At 39.7% G+C, this 22,745-nt stretch overlaps 1 protein-coding gene across 8 annotated transcripts in view; it reads left to right on the top strand.

The window, feature by feature from the left end:
* The window catches only part of LOC147032470 (uncharacterized), a 116,967-nt gene that overhangs the window by 49,149 nt on the left and 45,073 nt on the right, over positions 1-22,745 (top strand). The window lies entirely within an intron of this gene.

Genomic DNA, 22,745 nt, shown 5'->3' with positions numbered 1-22,745 from the left:
ACAATATCTTAAAAAGTGACATATACTTTATTTTCATATGGAAAGTGACATTGGAATTAGTGCATATTTACAAGTATATACATTTGTATACAACATTGAGTTTTTCATAATTGTATATCAGAATGTATATGTAGCTGTGAAAATCAAACATTTCACAGAGTTATTTATAACCATCTTCAGGGACAAATTAGATAACAAAGTCATGTTTCAAGTATAAGCATTACATCAAGCAGTTTCAAATTTCTTCTTTGTCAGCTCAAAATCATTCTCAGGTAGCGAGTAGCGTCTTGCACTATGACCAGTTACATGTGGAACACTGACTACACACAGGACGTGATCAAATGGAACGCAGCATTCATCTTTACTATTTTCTGGCCAAGATAATGTTTGACGAGATCATTTCATAAATTTAACTAATACATCCTGGTTTTCATCTGAACGCTCCACAATACAGCCAATGTACCACCCTGAGTCATACAAACAAGCTACATAAGCCCCTTGCTTGAATTTAGAACAATCATTTCAAAGTGTACTTTGTGCAGTACCGGTACCTACGGAAACAGTGCTGAAAATTTAATCTGATGAAACCCTACGCATTTCATAATTACCATCAGCTGTAGGGATGAAGCTGTGGTGAGAACGTGTTCCAGACAAAGTTTCAGCAGCAGCATACTGAGATTCAAGGTCAAATGTTTCAGAATTATTTTGAATGTCTTCTGTACTAACAAAAAGAAACTTAATGCCTTCGATATGACCATCTGCCCATTTGAACATGTCGTCTGCTGTCAAAATGTGGTTCTGAAGAGGAGCCTGCAGACTTGCTCTCGCACAAAGTCGTTTCACCGTTCCCCCTATCCCATCACATGGGCTTTTCCCGTGTGATGTGGCAAAGAAATGCCACTCTGCAGGCACACCACGGTCTGCTGTATGGGAACATAAGTTCACAAAATTTTTGTAATTTTTGTACTGACTTGCAACACCATCTGAAAAATATGAAACCTTTTCCAAACTAGGAATAACAGATTTTAAATAGGGAAACACTTTAGATAAGAATGCATGAACAGCAGTGGTGTCATGCTTTAAACTATCCGATAACACACATACAGATAAGCAGTTCAGAGTCTCTGCCCCCTTGTTGTATATGGCAAAGGGGTGGAGAGTTGCCTGGCGATTATCCCAATGGTGTCCCTGTACTTCGTCCTGCACCAAGAAAATGTAGTTTTCGGCGAAATCTAATAAGATAATGGCTTCATTTGGGGGTAACTGTTCTTTTAAGTTCTGTAAGTAGGCAGACTGGGATTTAGCGATGTAATGATGTTTCCTTAATTCATCAAATCCGTCACATACAACATCCAGAAAGTCATTTAAAGTTTCTTGAAAAGTCTTCAGATCTGTACGATCTGTATGCCCCCACTGTTTGTAAGTGATAATATCTTCAGGATCTATGTCATTGTCGGAGAACAGACCTAGCAAGGAATCATACAGTGCAGTATTTCCTGGACAGTTTTCACACAAATGAAGCATACACTGACGGTTCTCTGTATTGCACACTATCTTAAGAAGAAGGTCTTTATAGTCGTTATGTTGTGGTATTGCTGCTAACAAGAGTTTAACATTTTGATGGTACTGGCATACACATACTGAGTGCATTCCTGCACTATTCACAGATACACACCATTTTGGTCTTAGCACTGCAAATTTTGAAAAGCCTACTTTATCATTGTACTTTTTAACATACTCTAGATGCAACTCTTTCAAGTTAACAAGTAACAAACGCTTCCGTTTCAGAACTCTCTTGCCCTCAACAATAACTGACACAACATCCTTTTTGCCAGAACACTGTCTTGAGTACTCATCAGACTGATAAAAATCAGTCACATGTTCACATACAACACTTGATAAAGCTTTCCTTTTCTTCGCATCAGGCTCAGAAAGAATGCCCTTCTCCTCCCTTAACTGTCTTGACCGCTTGGCTACATACCGAGAAACATCAAAAATATTAGAAACTTTTCTATCTGACCAACTTGCAGGCACCATAGTCAGTAACTTTATCTTTTCCCTTCTGGTGGAGTTTGAGCATTTCTCCTTTAGAAGATAAATAAACTCATCAAATTCTCGGCACTTCTCATCATCATTCTCTGACGACGAAGTAAGCTCATCAGAGTCCACTTGAAGGATGCGGGCAGCTTTTCTCTTCACAGATGTGTGTATGTCCTTCACCTTACGCTTTGCATATGAGACGCTGCGAATTTCCTTCATTGGAGTGCACTCCAATGCAGATACACCAGCTTCAAGAGAGTGAAAAGATTCATCTGCTTGTTCCATCACGTTCTCATCGCTTGAAGATGAAAACTGCTCCCTGACAGGTGACTTCTTCAGCCTCTGCTCACAATTGAAGTACAGCTTTTGACCAGGTTTAAGCCCCCAAGCCTTAAGGTCCGGTCACACCTTGACGTTTTAGCCAGCGATGGCAACGTATTAAAATGTATGTAAAACGCTGGCTTACGTTGAACTTTTGATGTTTTTTTTTTTAAAGATTCGGACGTATTCATAGCGACTTGGTCTTATGTATAACGCATTGGTAACGGATACAGAACGTTTCGTTGTGTTATAGATAACTTATACCAACGAATGCTGAACCTGTTGTCGGCCTACACAACCGATGCCCAACGATAGTCTAACTTCGGCATAGCGCGTTGCACGCATCGCCGACGATGTCGTGACGTAGCCTATTAAAAGGCTGACGCACAACGATTCGAATCATAACTGCCATAGAAATGGAAGTGTCAACATCGCGGTCACACCTTGGCGATCTTGCCAGCGTATGCCGACCTAAGAAAAATGTGTCTAAAACGTTGGGGCACGTCAAATACGGTATGAGTAAGTTTGGTATACGTGAGTAGAACGCTAAAGTACGCTATCCTACGTCGTAGTAAGTAGAGTACGTCAAGAAATTTTAAACATGTTCAAAATTTTTGGACGTACTCGGCGTATGACACACGTTCCGCATGCGATGGGGATAAGTTTTACACACGATATGTGGACGCTTACACACGTCCACAAAGGCTACTTATAAGCTACTCATAAGTCGAAACACGTCGCGGTAATGTCTTTTTTACGCGAAACTTATTTCTAACTTATGTTTGACGTGCTTTGAACCAATTCTTTACGTAGTCCCAACACACATCGACGTATGTACACATATTCCAATAACGTCTTCCGGTCGACAAAAAAAATAAATGAACGTGTTTCTAGCTCACAACTGCCATATAAAGACGTGTTCCCAGCGGTTTTGGGAATTGGTATATAAAAATGCTGCTCATAAAAGGGGAACCCAACAGTGTGTTCGAGCCCTTTTTGAGTCGATGTTCATGTCAGCAGTATCAGTATTAATATTAGTAGTAGTTTGTTCATGTTGGCAGTAGTAGGTGAGTGTGAGGGGGAGGGTGTGGGTTATGATGGATCGTCCTTGCGTCCACGTGTCCACGTGTAGGAGACATCTTTTCACCATTGTTCGAAGTTCTTCGCGGCTAATTTTTTATGGGGCTTTTTCAACAATGAGCTGTGGCTTCTTTTTACGATTTAGGTCTATTCATAACGGGTTGGACAAATGCACAATGAACTAATAATGTGCATAGAGCGCTTTGATTACTTATAGATACGATATACTAACGAATAATTATCGTGTAGCCGGCGTTCACAAACTATGCCCAATAATAGCCTAACTTATCCATATCGTGCGGCAGTTTATCTTTGCCGGTGACGTGGGGTTTGCTATTCATAGGCTGCCACTCAACGATTTAAATGGCTGCATCTCCACTATTGAAAGTAGACGCTTGCGCTCAACAATTGGATTTTTTTTACACTGAACGACTTTTAAACGGTACCACTCAGCTATTTTCATTGTTTACAATGAACGATTTAAATTGCTGTCACTCGCCTTTGTTTTTTGACGCTGGCGCTCGGAAATTTTAATCGTTTCTATTGAACGTGCTAAATCGCTCAAACTCCACTATTGAAAGTAGATGCTTGCGCTCAACAATTCGATTTTTTTTACACTCAACGACTTTTAAACGGTACCAGTCAGCTATTTTCATTGTTTACAATGAACGATTTAAATTGCTGTCACTCGCCTTTGTTTTTTGACGCTGGGGTTTTGAAATTTGAAGCGTTTCTTCTGAACGTGTTAAAACGCTCAAACTCGACTATTTTAAATAGACGCTGCCGATGGACAATTGGAATCATAGCCAAGCTAGAAATCAAAGTGTGAACATCCTCGTCATGCCGAAGAAAAGTTTGAAGAATGCTGCAAATAAGTGTCCTGGCCGTGGCCGTGGACGCTGACGCAAGGACGATCCATTATACCGACGTCTTTCAGCCTATGAGTAACTTAAAAGTAACGTCTGTCGATGTGTGTCAACGATCGCGTAACGTGCCAACAACACGTTAATCATAGGTTAGAAATAAGTTTCGGGTACGCTAAACATTACCTCGGCGTGTCTCAACTTATGATTAACTTACAAGTAGCATGTGTTGATGTCTGTCAACGATCGCAGACCGTGCATACAACTTGTGGCCAGCGTAGCGGAACGTGTGAGTCATACGCCGTCATACGTCGTGAAATTTCAAGCGTGAAAAAATTTGAGGACAACCAAAAAGTACAACGTTTAAAGCCAGCGTACAACGACGTATGGCAGTGTTTTTCAGCGTGCTCTCAATGTTATCAAAACTTACCCATAACGTATTCAACGTGTGCCAGCGTTTTAGAAAAAAAAAATTCAAAAATCGGCATACGTTGGCTAAAACGTCAAGGTGTGACCGGGCCTTTAGCTTCATCCTGGTCCAATGTATGGAGATTCTCTGAAATAGAAGGAAGGAAAATCTGGTTGAGTCTTCATCATTTCAAATGGGCATTTCAGCATAAACATCCTTTTAGTTTTCTCACCTTTTGTATTTATCCTTTTTTTGTTACAGTACTTATTTCAAAGAAAAAAATCATTACGATCTTTTTTTTCTGCATTCATATTTTTACAATATAATAAAGAAATTGTAAATTTGTTGCTTTTTATTATTCTGTACAGTTCATGTCATGAATTCACTTTTCTATTACTTACATGTATCACATTTGTAGAAAATTAAACATGTACCTTTATAGTCTTTAACAGGGTGAAATCATTTACTTTACAATGGTACTTTTAAGCATTATTTTGATCATTAAATTGTAGTACTTACTGTCCAACTTCTTCTTGTGTACTTTCAATGGATCACAACAATACTTTTGCAGCCACACATAGCTAGAAATGTAGAGTTTCTCATGATGATAGCAAATATCATCTTCATTAGTAAAGTTTTTTCCACACCTCCACTCTAACAGCTTCTTGTCATTTTCTGACTGATTATTTAGTCGAATATATCCAGTTTTTCTACAGTGAGTTAATCTGTGACAATGATCAGAATTTAAAGCAGCCCCAACACTACAAGGCACCAGTGCTTCTACGGCCATGGTGCTTGTGCTGACTACACACACTATATATATATGTCAAGTAGGCATAATGACAAAGCTCTGACTTAAGCTCAATATACATGTGGCACAGGTTCAATAGACTGGTTAATCCTCACTCTAACCAGGTTTCTAAATTCAGCTCTTAAATAAACAGGAGCTACCCACGGGGTGGATTCTGATCATTCACACCTTTGAACCAAACTCTGCTTGGTCAAATTGGTCTACAGTCTTAAATCTGTGTTTCTTTTATAACATTATTAATCTCATATCATAGAATTAAATTTGCACATAAACATCAAATTTATACCAAGTAAATACTTGTATAAATGTTTATATTCATGCAAAATATCATAAATGTGGGGTTTGAAGTTTTGAAGTAATTTACAAAAAATGCATCAATTTCTAATGATTCTGCAGTCCCAAAACCTACTTTTTTTTTAATATATTTTTTACTAACAAACATATAGAAAAAATAAAGATATTGTAAGGAAGTATGACTTAGGTGGAATCAAACAATATATAAATCAGTTTAGTAAAGTTTAAAGAAGTGTACCAAAATCATTTCCAAAGTTCGGCATGAAGCACAACTCTATCTTATTTAGGCTTTAACGTAATACACAGCCCTATAGTAACTGCCAATGCTCATTGTTACATTTTATTATATCCTGGCAATTATAAAACTAATCACTGTTCACTTTGTACAATGGATCCAAGTACATTTGTCCAAACAATTTGATATGAAATTATGAAAAAAAAAAAAAGTTGAATCAGATATTGTACCAACGTACATTTACAAATGGATGTAGACTTTCGTACAATGTACACTAAGTATATAAACAATTAGATAGGCAAATGAATATTTATAATGGTGATTATTATGATCACATTATTTGTCAATTTGTAGTTGAGATTGGCAGCAGCCTTAAACTAAAATATCCTTTTAAAACAATATGAGCCAAATGAAAGTAACCACATACTTGTTCTGACCAAAAAACACAACAATTTGATCATTGTGGTGCCAACTTATGAATGTTTGGCATGGCTTCCACTTCAAAAGCACACCTATTGCTTTTATTCTACATCATTCATCGAACATGTTTTTTTTAAATAGTGGGCCTTTATAAAAATCGTTTAAAAATAGAAGGGATTGAGAACAACCCTTGAATTTTCTACCACAGTTTGCCTATGTATGTGTCCTTAAGTGACAAGAAATTAAAAGAGCTGTGTAACTGTCAACATGGTGAACACTTGGAGTAAAACCGCGGTAAATTTCAGTGTCGTTGAGTTGAGAGCAAAGTTCAGACACCTATAGCACCCAAGATTTTGCTCCAAAAGGTTTCCGTTTTCTTGTGTAAATGTTCCAGTCACTACATTATGTAAATCAGGCAACAAAATTCTTCATGATGAATAAACTGACTGTTATGTTGGCAACAATTTGAAAACTCATTTTTTTGACTGCATGTTACAAATCACTACTTTTGAGAGTACTTATCTTAAAAAGTATTTTAAGTAGAACATTTTTGATGTCAGATTCTGAAAGCCTCACGAATAGGCACCATTTGTGTGAATTTTTAGAACTCTGTTTGTAAAACTCTGGAATTTAGAGCCCTCCAAAAATGCTTCAGATACAAATCTGCAACTCGCGACTGCCAGATTTGAAACGCCCCTAGGGTGTTTGTAGGGCCATATCTCGGACAGGACTTGGAATTTTGAGCTATAACTTGACAAACCTTCCTCATCTATGTTAAGGTAGCTTTGAGAATTTTTTTCAGAAAAATCTGAGGGGGTCACCACAACCCCCGGCCGAAATGACACAGAATGATCTTTTAAATGCAAATCGAGCGAATTGTTCCTCAGCACGGCACGAATAACCTCAAAGCGGCAACTTTCATATCAATCAGCCAGATTTATTGGGGACACATCGGGGAACACAACACAAGCAAAACATTCATGATAATGTTATAATCAATCTATCACCCGCTCTTAACTAGGGAGCTTTGGATTACGGGTTTTGAAGGGAACCCTAGCGAGATAAACCTTAGACAACATGCAGACAAGACACGGAGTACTTGGTGATGCTTCATGGACGAGAGGAAAAGTGTCAAAGGCACGAATGCGGCTCGTGACAAGCTGATGTCAATGGAGTCGAGCGCCCAAGATCAAACACGACGCGTGGCAAAATGACGGCGTCGTCATTTTGTTGCACTGCCCACGCACGCAGCCTCAGCGCGTTCAGCCCCCGTAAGGTCGATGGCACAAGAGCGCAAGATCCACAGTGTGCTCCAGCTGGCTTTTCACAAGGTCCAGCATACGAATGCAGGCCTGGCCTGCTCACCAGATCAGGCCAAATTGGGGTGTTGGGCTCCGCAGGTGGATCGACGGGATTACAAGACGTGTCGAGTCGTGCCGTGAGTAGGGACAGTCAGAGGCTCCGTCACTGGACTCTGGATGAACCTGTCGGGGACCTCCTCATAAAAGTCGATAGCCGACTCCCCTCATGCAGTTCCTCCTGCCTCTTTCACGAAGCAGATCACAGACAGACACAGCCGATCGCGACTCCCACTCGTCGATTCTCTCCAGCAAAAGGCAGACTGATCTCATCCAGTTCCTCTTGCCTTTCGGGGTGGCCTTTTCACGAGAGCTGATCGCAAACACCCTCATGCAGTTCCTCCTACTGCCGATCGCCCGACTCGACGCTCTGGCAGATCCACCCCTGCCTTTCCGGCGCTCGCTCTCCTCGAAGCCAACTGCCACTCTCAGAGCGCTGGGCGGGGACTCGTTCGGAGAGGGGAAGAAAAACACCTCAGCACACCACCACTGTATGAACAATGAACAGCCTGCTACACCTCTCGACACACATGTAACGTCCAATTACCGAACAACCTGGCTAAACATGCATTTAAGCGGGATCTGGGCTAATCCTATATTTAGTAACACGCTAAGGGCCATTTCCACAACAATATATTTGGTCCATTCACTCTCGTTGAGGAAAACCAAGAAAAGAAGGCTTATTTGGCTGAAAGTTTGTCTCGATAATGTTTGTCCGCATCCAGAATCTACATCCATGACTCATTTAATTTCCTCCCATATCCTATGCAGATGCATACATACACAATCTAATACCCACACAGCAATTTTCTGCTGTCGTGGAAAGCAGACATAAAATACATGGAATGTAGTAAATTTGACAAAAAGTCGAGTTCTGGTCACGTTACAAATATTGTACAATATGCACTTGTAGGGCAAATAACAGCATCATGAGGATGGGCCACAAGGAGTCACGGCTCGAAAGGTGAACATAGCGAAGATCCGGTGACGGACGGGCAGGTGGAGCCATAAAGGGATCCAAAGATGAATCTATCGAGGGGGAAGAGAAAAACCGAACTTTCTAACTAATAATGCATATTCCTTCCAAGGTCCTTCTCCACGAAAAGTATGAAATATATCTTGCATAAACTAAGAAATATCTGTCTGGGGAAAATCCAACGCATCTCTGAATGCGTATGTAGGTCTTTTCCAAAACCGCAACAATATGTTTAAAAATACATATATTTTGTTTGCAATTCGATGCAGAAGGGATACCATCTAAGGCAGTGGTCTGCACAAGGCACGCAGCACAGCCAGAGTGCAAGGAAGCCAATAGTCTGCTCATTTCAGCTGCAGATGCTTCGGATGATTAAAAATTCCGTAATTTTTTTTGATCCCTCAGTGCTGGCATTAAACACTGAATGTAATTCTATCCAACAATCCCTGGAGAGCTCAGTCAAAATGACAATTGACTTGAAAGTCACCGCGCTTTGTTGAAAATGTTCCCTGAAATTGATTGCCAGAGGAAGCAAAATGCTTGACGTCCGCAGCGTGCAACCATTTTTTATTTTATTTTTATTTTTACCGTGAAAAATCTTCTAAATACAAATGAGATTGCCAATGTAATTATCAGAAATGTCAAAATAAACTTCTGAAACCAAAACATGAAACCTCTTATGGAGCCCAGTGGTGGAAAGTGTAAAAATAATAATAATTTACCCAAATTATGTGACAACCAAAGGGAACTGTCTTCAACTACTCATAGAAAGCATATTGAAATGTGAGTAGGAAGGGATGGCAACCCCATTGTTGTATTTTTGTTATTCTGTCACATCTGCGTATGTTTGTAGATGGACATACATGAAGATTGTAACCTAGATGCATCAGAATGCCACATGTCTTTGAGATCCAATTTCCCCATTTTCTGATCTCCCACTGTATAATTTTATTTTCATTTTAAGTTTGCCAGCCTTTCCGCATCGCTCAGGCGGCAACACTGTCCAGGGGCACCGAGGACGATTTGAAGGACAGAGAAACTGAGCTGGGCGAGAGAAGAAGCTGTTTGAGTTTTTAGATTTTGTGTTTTTTTTTGTCTTGATACACAAATCCGTGAATCAGAAGGATAGATTGACTGATTAATATAAAAGGCCAGAGCAAATCAAGTGGCATTCTGGAACATTTTCAATTATCTTCAAGACTTCAGTTTTGACTATAAAATTGTATCTTTTTTTCAATGCAAGTACACAGATAAATGCTTCTTTCTCTACTAATAACACAAAACGAAGCTTTCCTTTTCTGAAACGGATTTTAAGGTTTTTTTGGAAACTGAATATGATAATGAGATAAATAATAAAAGGAAATCGATTTGTATGACATCAATTATTGTATGACTCCAAACTGAGTGGTGAGAACACTGGAACCACTTCCCATACAGCCGTTACTGCATGGCATGGCTTACAGTTTATAATGTCAGAAGCTGTCACAGGTGAATGAAAATGCAGTTGCCGACTGGTTTCACCCTCATTAGAGCATCATACGGCAACATAGGAAGTTTCCATCCAATCTTGACAATGAAACCTTACAGTTGTATACAATCATTGTATGACTCCAACCTGTGAATGGTGATGACCAATCATTGTATGTCTCCTAATGACGGTGAAACTGGTCGGTAACTGCATTTTCATTCACTTGTGACAGCTTCTGACATTATAAATTACATTTGACAACATTGTAATAACAATTGTGCCACGAGATTCTCCATTCCGGAAGCCACAGACATGGCTATGTGTTGTGACGGTGATGGCACGGCCTTTGGCTTGGATCGCTGTGTGTGTGTGTGTGTGTGTGTGTGTGTGTGTGTGTGTGTGTGTGTGTGTGTGTGTGTGTGTGTGTGTGTGTGTGTGTGTGTGTGTGTGTGTGTGTGTGTGTGTGTGTGTGTGTGTGTGTGTGTGTGTGTGTGTGTGTGTGTAACGAAAATGACTGGTTAATTATTCAGTAGTTATATCCTAATGAGTGTCAGCATAAACCTTTTTAAACACCAATGAACATCGACTAGAATCATAAATGTCTCGTCGAATTCTTTGTCACCCTTTATACTCGTGTCTCTGTTTTTTGTTTTTTTTTCTGCCATGTCCCATCCATGTTTTCTATGAATCATGCTCTACAAATGGGACATCCATCCATGGATGTGACATGGGATTAACTGCTGTCAAACGGATTTCATGTACTGTTAAACACGTGCTGAGACGTGTTAAATGTTAAACATGTTAAATGAGACATGCTAAACGTGTTAAACACGGGGGGGGGGGGGGGTGGATGAGAGGGCTGCTTATTTCAGGCAGAACAATGTCCCATGCACACTCATACACAGCCAATACACTCAGCCCTACAGAACTCATTCAGCAGGGACCATCAAGCCACATAGCCGAGACATCCTCCCCCCTCCTACCCTCACCCCCAGGGAGCAAGTGCACAGCCATCAGCATAGCATGGACAGCCCTGAATAGCGGTCGCGACAGCCACACAGCAAGACCAGGATGATAATTCTCCGACAGCCTGTTTGGGAGACCGAGTCCATTACTACAGACAAGTACAGACCAGCACAGATCCGTACACTATAAAGCAACAACTTTTAATATGTGAAATACACGATATATGTCCAGTTCAGAAATTACTCATTCACATGTGAGTAAAGCATGGCTAGTGAGGAAAGAAACCCAATCAGGAAATTTGACGTGCAACAATTAATGCTACAATTATCCTCACCTGAACTGAGCAATCCTGGAATTTCACATACTGTCCCTCTCCCACATAATTTGCATATTTGTCTGTAAAGACCCATGTCAATGGCCTTAATAAATTGTCTACGTATTTGATCTAGCTCAGGAATTGCTTAGGCATCGGTTGGCTCACACCATCAGGATGGTTCAAGGGGGGAGATACTGCTGTTGTTTCAAACCATAAGGGGGAAGACAGGAGAGGCCTCCCCCTAATACTTAGAGGAGGATGATAGCTCAAGTAGGGGTAAAGTCAGTGGCATGGAGGCCAAATTTATGGTTAAAGCAGGGAGAAAGCCACACTACCCAGAAACGATATTGTACGGAGGCACAGAGGGCCGGGCCCAAAATTGTTAGAGCACCAACGAGCATGGCGATGAGTAAAATGGTTGCCAAGAACCATTGTAAGGGGGGGGTGGGAATAAGGGGTTTAATGATAAAAGAGAAATGCGGTTTTTGAGAATTATAGGGTATCGTCGGGATGCTCACCCTTTGTACCATTTTTGAATGTCTGCGGCTGTGGAGTAACGAAGTAGGGCAATTGGATTTTGCGAGGATCTATTGAGTCTCAAAATTTAGTCAGGGGGGCTTTAGTCTATCAACTGAAAGTAGCCCTGCTCAGAATGGCACAACATCCTACAGTAATAGCTGGATCTTGTTCGATGACGAGATGTGTATTTTATTGGGGCTAATGGAGGCTGTTAACCAGTATTATATCAATTCCTCCCAATGTAAGCTTGTCTGTAGTCATTTGTAGACTGGCTTTGTTTCCAGTTTGCACATTGTTTTTGCATATATTAACTTTGACTTTGAGTGGCGTCGTGTTTGTTTTCGGAGTGTACGGATCAATGTGATTGTCCTTTTCAATCAGAATATGAACCCCTCTTGAACCTTGGCATTTAGTAATCACTAGATGACACGTGAACCCGTTGTGACAGCGGTTGATGAAAAAATAATCATTTCAAGAAAAAAAAAGATAGCTCCAGCGAACTATACTGTTGAGGTTGTTTGCATTGATCAAATTCTCCCGAAGAGTACTTGACTGAATCGGGAATTGATTTTTTTAATAATTTTTTTCGTTGCAAGATTTGAACGAAACTTGATACTGCACACCGCAGGTGAATGGTGAGTAAGGTGGCCTGAACATTTTACCGTTTTGTGTTCCGTTTTGGCTGTATTTCGGGAACATACATACATACATATATATATATATATATATATATATATATATATATATATATATATATATACACACAAGATGAGAGTTTTAGTAATAGACTAGTCGAAACCCCGTCACAGACGGATTCCGTTCCATGAGCCCAATATGACAACCAGTGGCGGCTCTTGTAAGAGCCGGATCCCAGTCGATGTACTCCATGGCCTTACCTAATGAGGCCGACAAAACGTCCTTGTACACGACATTTTTGGAGTACACGACTCCTTGTGAAGAAGTTCCCTGATTTGTGCACGTGTCTACTTTGACGTACACCGTGTCAAAACTTCTCAGATCACAGTACCGAGAAAAACGTGACGCGACTGCTAGGAGGAGCACAAAATTCGTCCTTCAGTATTAATATATAGATAGATAAATTACAGTGACACCATTTTTCTGTGTGTCTGTGTCTTTATTTGTACATGTGTGTGTTGTTTACTTAATTTATAGGTGTATTCATGGTTTGTGGTGTTCAGTGCCATAGTTAATGTCGTGATGCTGTTATATTTTAAAATGCACAATTTTATTATTAATGCACATTATCATTTTGTCTATATAATTTAGAAATATTTGTGTTAGTGAAGTGTGTTCTACTTGTATTTGCTGAAATAAAAATAAAAATGTGGCTATGGCAGGCAAAACCTGCACAGGCCAGGTGTATTACAACTCTGAAAGTTCCCGGAACGAGCACCTCCTCCCCTCCCCCTTCCCTGAGGAAAAGGATGGGAAATTTTAGATTACCTTCATGCCTGTCTTCTGGAGACAGAGAGAAATGGAGATCCCTTTCATGATCTTGTATATTATAAGTGAGATGAGGAAACGCAGGAGAGGCTTGAGAGATACAGCTGAGGGACACATCCAGCAAGGCAGAACAACATTGAGAGTGCTGATCCGACTGAGTTGGGGAGAGAGACGGGCAGAGGTGTGACCATGGTGCTGAGAGTCTTGGACTAGGTGTGGCGGGCATGACCCAAGGCAAAACGCCAAAGAGGGGATGAGTCCTGGGGTGGCAGTGCTATCCTGTACCAACATCTGTGCATCGTTAAAACAGCCATCTGCTGAGCCATAACCGGTCAGCGATGGCACACTTGCAATGAGGTGTGATCATTTGGTACTACTCTTTTAGGTGCTCTCTTTTAGAGCCAGCATCGAGTCCAAGAATTTCAAAAATGACGACATGTAGTCGCAGGCACGTTCCTCATGCGCATGCCTTCAAGGTGGGACCCTCCTTTGCAGGTGCAAAATACAAGTGGTTGTGTAATGTTACGCTGCTCACATACCTCCATGGTTGCACAGCATTGCTTTCGATGCCTTCATGGATTGCCTGGGTGGCATATTGCCGAATTGTGCTGAAAAGCTGGTCTTGTGATTTGTGGATGTTTCGGTGTGAGTTGTGAATGAATGTGGATGCACTGCATGCCGAAGTGCCACGCTAGTGTGGTGTCGTAAAGTTTTGTGGCAGTGTATCCGCACCGTGTCAGTGTGCTTTCCTTATTCATCCTGCCTGCTTTATACCTTCTTGCTTTTACAACTTGTATCAGTGATTTGTTTTGTATAAGGATGTCAGTTGTTTCATTAGTTCGACCACCTTATTGGCCTTTCACCTTCCATGCCTCAAGTGTCAAATGCCAACGTTTATTTGGTGTGATGTCTAATAGGTGGGTTCCCCCATGTCAATTTCATGGCCAGGTTGTAAGCACTGACATGAAACAGCAGACTGTCCTGTCCTACCCATTTGCAAATTACCATTTTATATTCATCGAGCCTTGATATCATTTTTTTTTGCCGATTGCAACCAACTGGAATTTCATCTCTGAAGTTGATAGGCCTCAAGTGCCGTTCACAAATATGTGTTTTTGTTCATGTATACAATGTGCGATGATTCTTCATCCATGCTACTTTCCATCATTTATTTCACTCTCACCAATATAACGAAGTTAAAATATTTTTCATCTCTTTGGCATCATCCTGTTCCTTGCTGCTTTTTCATTGGACAGCTTCTACCATGCTTTATGGTTTGAATCCTTTTGACAACTGTGCAATTTCCTGCTTTTGACTTCAGGTTATGTACTGTTCACAGACTGGGCCAAAGAAACATTGTGAACAGTTTGAGAGATCCTGCTGAGATGTATAAGAGCTACGTATTGAGGACACATTGGTAAGGAAAAGTTTGTGAACCCTTTGGAATTTTCTGCATTTCTGCATAAATGTGACCTAAGATGTGATCAGATTTTCATCTAAGTCCTAATAATAGATAAGTAAACCTGATTAAACAAATATCACACACAAAAAATCTACTTTTTCATTTATTTATTGAGCAAAATGATCCAATATTCAATTTATTTGTTGGAAAAAGTATGTGAACCTCCAGATTAATGAGCTCAATGAAGGGGATAATTACAGTCAGGTGTTTAAGTCAATGGGAAAACAATCATGAGTGAGTTTGGGTGGCCCTGCCCAATATGAAAAACATTAACTTTGTCTGTCACCATCAGAGTCTCGTTTTCACCACACAGGTTTGTGGAAGCGTGTCGTGTGCCAATCAAAAGAGGTTTCTGAAGACCTCAGAAAAAGAGTTGTCAATGCTCATCGGTCTGTAAGTGGTTACAAAACCATTTTTAAAGATGTTTGGCTCCACCAATCCACTGTCAGGCAGATGGTCTACAAATAGAGAAAATTCAACACCATTGTTACTCTTTCCAGGAGCGGTCGTCCAACGAAAATCACTCCAAGAGCAAAGCGTACAATAATCCAGGAGGTCACAAAGAACTCCAGGGTAACGTCTAAGGATCTGCAGGCCTCTCTTGCATTGGCTAATGTCATTGTTCATGAGTCTACCATCAGGAAAACACTGAACAAGAATGGTGTGCACAGGAGGATAGCAAGGAGGAAACCACTGCTCTCCAAGATGTACATTGCCACCCGTCTCAAGTTTGTCAAGGACCAGCTGGATGATCCAGAAGACTATTGGAAGAATGTTCTGTGGACAGATGAGTAGAAAGTGGAACTTTTTGACTTAAATGAGAAATGTTATGTTTGGCGAAAACCAAACGCTGCATTCCAAAACATAAGAACCTCATCTCAACCGTGAAGCTTGGTGTTGTATCATGGTTTGGGGCTGCTTTGCTGCCTCAGGACCCGGACGGCTTGCCATCATTGAGAGAACCATTAATTCAGGATTGTACCAGCAATTTCTGCAGGAGAATGTCATATCAGGGCATCCGTCCGTGAGCTGAAGCTTAATAGAAAATGGGTCATGCAGCAAGATGATGATCCTAAACACAAAAGTAAATCGACAACAGAATGGCTGAAGCAGAAGAGATTTTGTGATTTGGAATGGCCAAGTCAATGTCCATACCTTAATCCAATTTAAATGTTGTGGCAGAACATGAAGCGAGCAATTCATGCAAGAAAGCCCACAAATATCTCCGTGAGTTGGAGCAGTTCTGTGAGGAGGAATGGCCTAAAATTCCTCCAAGTCGATGTGCAGGATTGATCAAGAGTTACAGGAAATGTTTGGTTGAAGTTATTGCTGCTCAAGGGGGTGCCACCAGTTACTGAATGTAAAGGTTCACATACTTTTTCTGACAAATAAATTGAATGTTGGATCATTTTGCTCAATAAACAAATGAAAAAGTAGATTTTTGTTTGTGTGCTATTTGTTTAATCAGGTTCTTTTTATTTATTATTTGGATTTAGATGAAGATCTAATCACACTTAGATCAAATTTATGCAGAAATACAGAAAATTCTAAAGGGTTTACAAACTTTTTCTCACCAATGTAAGGTTGATATCAATATTCTCTTTCCTGCTCTTTCATTCATTCTTTTGTAAATATCTATAAATAAATATCTCTTCAGTAGACCATCATAAAAATATCTCTTTCTTTGTAAATATCTCTTTAGTAGAACATCGGTGCTGCCGAAGCAGTTGCTTATCTGGGGTTACAATCCTGGATGGATTGTCACTTTGTGTCACTCTGACATAGGATGTCACGGCAGGAATTTGTAATTTGGCCAGGGTGCCGATGATAGCTCGCCTCCTCTTCGTGAAGGACACCATGGGATGTTTAATGTTCACCAACTAATGGTGGTACGCCCAGTTTAACTTCTGTCCGAGGGACGGTGCACACACATTGATGAATCACCCTGCCTGTGAAGCACCAGGATGACGATTTATAGGTGGGTTGAGATTGGAACCCAGGCAAGACAACTCATATGTGAGTGTGCATACCTCTTGCCTATCCTGCCAGCCTTATCCTGCTCTGATCATTTGATAAACCAGTACACCTGCTGTGGCAGGAAGGGTCATGTTATTATCCTATCTGGGGTATAGAGGTTACAGTAGATCTAGGTTTGGGAAAGTTAGTCTGTGGGGGATGCGATTTGCATATAATGCTTCAAAAACGTTGGGTTTCCTCCCTTTCAGTTTCGTGTCCAATACCAGCATTGACTGTTTTAAAAGGTAATCATGTATGTTTGTGGTTTATAATTTTTTATTTTTTTTAACTTCCGGTAGGGGCATCCCACAAAATGCCACGATAAGCTATTTATACACGTGAACACGGATTTCACCCAAGGTGGAAAACGCTCTTGAGGATGGGAACAAAAGGCATTCCAACCTCCATCGTGTGAGCCTTCGTTGTCCTGTCAAGTTTGGTTCAGATTGGAGAAGTAGCAACCTCATGTATTATTGTCAGACAGACAGACACCAAATTGCTTATTTTAGTATGATAATGGTTTATTTTGTAATAATCAGCATTGTCGCGAGAATCGTCTTTTCCAAATGACAAAAGTCATCTTCGTCACTCGGTAATCTGGACCATTCCTTGCCCTATAATTGCAGCAAATAATGAATAGCTTGCCTGTGTGCTACTCCTTTACACCAGTTAGGCAACTGTTTTAAAGTCACATCATCCTAGTTATAGTTGGGGACAGCGGATTAAATTAGTTGATTGATTGCTCCTGCCAATTTCAGATTAAAAGCAATTAGGATGCATGTATATGTAACCCGCTGCTCTTCCAGCCAAAGAAACTTGTATAAAGCAACCAAGAAAAGCTACATATGGTAAGCCCTTTGCTGTTTCAAACCCTACCTGAGTTCCTTTGCAGGTGCAAAAATTCACAAGTAGCAGATACAGCAATCCCTCCCCGTTTGTGGGGGTTACGTTCTTGGAAAACCCCATGTTGGGCAAAACTGCGATGCGCAAAGTTCAGACCTTATGGGAAAAATAGAGGAACGAAGGTTAAATTTATCGACTTTTTTTTTTTGCCTAGACTTGTAAAAATGAAAAACACTTTTATATTGCACTTACTTTTGATGTTGAGCATGATAGTGTTGGAGGTTATTGAGATGACGTCGACGTCCCTGGCTTCGGGTCATCAGACTTTGTGAAGAAGGTGATCTTTGCTTTGCCTTGTTCTGCATGTCCTTATAGACCTCCATATATAGTGCCATGACAGTGTCCTCGCACTTGAATTTCAAGCACCTCTCCATGAAGACGAGCGAAAACCTCTCAACATATGTGCCTCATTCTGCTTTATCCCAAGTGTTGTCTTTCATGCTCCTCAATTTTATCTTCTTTCCCCCTCGTCGCTTAAAAAAACAAACAAACAAATATTTTCGCTCGAAAAAAATCATGAACTCATTCTTCCTGTTATTATGTACTTCCTCGGTTCATTCTTTATTTCTTCCTTTCTCATGACCTCCAATTGAACAAACATTCCTCAGAATTGAATTAATTTACTTTTCACTTTCAAAGCTTTTAATAACATTTTATAATGTTTCTTTTGCCTTGTGTCACTAAAACCCCACGTTCCTCTTATTAACACCCCACAAGTTCTTCTTCTTCATACATTCTAACTGTCATGAACGCCTCACAATGTAATTAAAAGACTTGCGAAAACTAAATTACACGATATCACATAACAAACTAAATTACGCGATATCACATGAAAACAAACCATATTACGTGATATCACACGATAACAAACTAAATCGCACGATATCACATAACAAACTAAATTTGGCGATATCACATGAAAACCAATTAAATTACGTGATATCACATGATAACAAACTAAATTACGTGATATCACATGAAAACAAACCAAATTACGTGATATCACACGATAACAAACTAAATTACACGATATCACATAACAAACTAAATTAGGCGATATCACATGAAAACAAACTAAATTACACGATATCACACAATAACAAACTAAATTACGTGATATCACATGAAAACAAACCAAATTATGTGATATCACACGATAACAAACTAAATTACATGATATCACATGAAAACAAACCAAATTATGTGATATCACACGATAACAAACTAAATTACATGATATCACATGAAAAAAAACCAAATTATGTGATATCACACGATAACAAACTAAATTACATGATATCACATGAAAACAAACCAAATTACGTGATATCACACAAGACCAAACTAAATTACACGATATCACATAACAAACTAAATTAGGCGATATCACATGAAAACAAACTAAATTACTCGAGATCACAAGATTACAAACTAAATTATGCGATATCATATGATAACAAACTAAATTAGGCGATATCACATGAAAACAAACTAAATTACTCGAGATCACACAATAACAAACAAAATTACACGATATCACACAACAACAAACTAAATTGCGCTATATCACAGGATAAACTAAATTACACGATGTCACAAGATAACAAACCAAATTACGTGATATCACACGATAACAAACTAAATTACATGATATCACATGACAACAAACGAAATTACACGATATTACTTGATAAACTAAATTATGCGATATCACACGATAAAAAACTAAATTATGCGAGATCACACGATAAAAAACTAAATTATGCGAGATCACACGATAACAAACTAAATTACGCGATCTCACACGATAACAAACTAAATTACGCGATCTCACACGATAACAAACTAAATTACGCGATGTCACACGTTAACAAACTAAATTATGTGATGTCACGATAACAAACTAAATTACATGATGTCACACTATAACAAACTAAATTATGCAATATCACACGATAACAAACTAAATTACATGATATCACATGATAAACTAAATTACGCGATATCACACGATAACAAACTAAATTACACAATATCACACGATGACAAACTATAGTACACAATATCACATGAGAAACTAAATTATGCGATATCACACGATAACAAACTAAATTACACAATATCAGACGATGACAAACTATATTACGTGATATCACATGATTACAAACTAAATTACGCGATATCACACAATAACAAACTAAATTACGCGATATCACACGAAAACAAACTAAATTACACGATATCACATGATAAACTAAATTATACGATATCACACGATAACAAACTAAATTACGCGATATCATATGGTAACAAACTAAATTACACGATATCACATGACGATAAACTAAATCACGCGATAACAAACTAAATCACACGATAACAGTCCATGCGGCACAATATCAAAAGAGCAACTGAATCTGTGAGGTAGGGCAGCATGGGGTTGTGAGGTGAGAGGGAGATGTGGGGTTGTGTATTCCTCAGCGATGGAGCGAGTGACCCATGCCACAATCGTCACATTTTACCGCAATAATTCAACTGCGATTAATCAAAACTATGATGCGGAAATCCACGTTCAGGGCAGGCCTTCTAGACATGAGAATCCCAATGCCACACACCCCCATCAGCTGCTATCCAGTTTCATCCCACCGGCGGCTGAGGGAGGCATTTAGCGTTGGAATTCTCATGTATGTGCTGCATGTGAATGTCTGCACTTGTCGAGGAACCCAGGTCGAGTTTGATACAGCAAAGGGCTTACCTTGTGTAGCTTTTCTTGGGTGCTTTATGCAGTTTTCTTTGGCGAGAATAGCATGGGTTAATTATAAAAATTCTAACAACGTAGGGATAATTGATTAGGTAAGAGCTTATCGGTTATTCCCTCCAGTTATGGGTGAAAGATGTGATTGGGTCTTGAGATTATATATATATATATATATATATATATATATATATATATATATATATATATATATATATATATATATATATATATTATATACACATATACATTGACATGCACACAGTTTGAAAAAGATAAAGGTGACCAACAAATCCTGCTATGTGCTCTTATACTAATTTTATATCAAACAGGAAGGAGCACACTTGGCCTCAAGTGCCATTCACTTCGTTCCTCAACTCTGTATTCCAGCTCCGGGATGCAGCGGTGTTTTTTGCATCCATTTCTCAACTCGTTCCTCTCTATATGCCGAAGCTCAGAATTTCAGTGTCAGGATAAAGCCACACCATCATCATTGGTGGTCTGCTCATTATTAGATTACAACTGACAAGATTGTTATTGGGATATGTACAAGTGGTTGTGTAACATTATGCTTTCTCTGACTTTGTGGATGGTCTTGTGATTTGTGCGTGATTGGGTGTGAGTTGTGAATGAATATGTGGCACTGTTGGGTAGTGTGTATGCACTGCATGGCGAAGTTCTGCGCTAGTGTGGTGTGGTAAAGTTTTGTGGCAGTGCATGCGCACCGTGTCGGTGTGCTTTCCTTATTCGTCCCATCTGCTTTGTACCTTCCTGCTTTTACAACTTGTATTCGTGATTTGTTTTGTATAAGGATGTCAGTTGTTTCATTAGTTCGACCACCTTCTTTGTCTCTCACCTACCATGCCTCAAGTGTCAAATGCTGATGTTTATTTGATGCGATGTCGAATAGGTGGGTTCCCCCATGTCAATTTCATGGCCAGGTTATAAGCGCTGACGTGAAACAACAGAATGTCCTGTCCTACCCAGTTCAATATTGCCATTTTATATTCATCCAATCTTGATTTCAATTTTTCCCCCATTTTTGCCGATTGCTTTTCCACATCAGATTTGTGACCAACTGGAATTTCATCTTTTTAGTTGATGATGAAACTGCAAGTAGTGCGCAGTGGTTTTTGTTTTCTTCATCAATCTGTACACCACCTATTTTGCAAATTCTTTCTTCGAGGTCTGCATAATAAGGTGGCACACACTACCCAATTATATTCAATTCGTTTTTTTTTTTAAGCCAAGGAGCAAACCTCACGCTGATTCTATAATACCTGTTTTATCCCTTTGGAACTTGCTGTATGAACTGCACTACATTCAGGGCACATATCATTACATAAATTGCATCTTAACAGTTTGTTGGTGTCGGTTGGTTTCCTGTATACGGATGTTTCCAAAGAACCGTCAATTTGCCGGTGAACCTCGACATCTCAAAATGCCAAACTTTTCTGTTTCTCAACAGCTTTTGTAAATTTGATGCTGGGAAAAACCTGGCTCAGCTGTTCAAGAAGGTTACCTGAGCTTGCCAGCACATGACATCTACACACCACTCAGATTCTGGGAAGGAGGGGAAAGCAACATCGTGCACCCCTTGTCGTATGTGAGCGAGGTTATTTTCACATAACTGCTCACGTACATCCACATAACTCGACTAAAACACACCAGTTGCAATCCAAGAACGAGCAGACTTCAAATGATGATGAGGCGGTTTTATCCTGATGACATTCCCATAAAGTCGGTGCTTTGGTACATGAGTGGAAATAAGTTGGGTAGAATTAGAAATAAATGGCCACCATGTGCCAGAGCTGTAATATAGACCTAAGGAAATTGTGGATCACAAGGAAAACACAACTTGAGGCTGAGACTGCTCTGTCCTTTCCTGTAGAATAGCATACATCATTATAAACACAAATTTATATTGTGCGCAGCATTAATTTTGTTTGCATTGTGCAGACAAATGTGGTATTTTGAGCCCTGAACTCTGTCTATGTAAGCCGACCTGCCAGATCGATGAGAATGTGGACACGGAGCCTGCATTTGGACTGTGATCTCTCTCATTACGC

This window comes from Eptatretus burgeri, chromosome 2 (genome assembly GCF_056783735.1).
Source record: "Eptatretus burgeri isolate ZD-2024b chromosome 2, Ebu_testis_v1, whole genome shotgun sequence".
Taxonomy (NCBI): Eukaryota; Metazoa; Chordata; class Myxini; order Myxiniformes; family Myxinidae; genus Eptatretus; species Eptatretus burgeri.
This window is presented reverse-complemented; position numbering and strand designations above follow the sequence as displayed.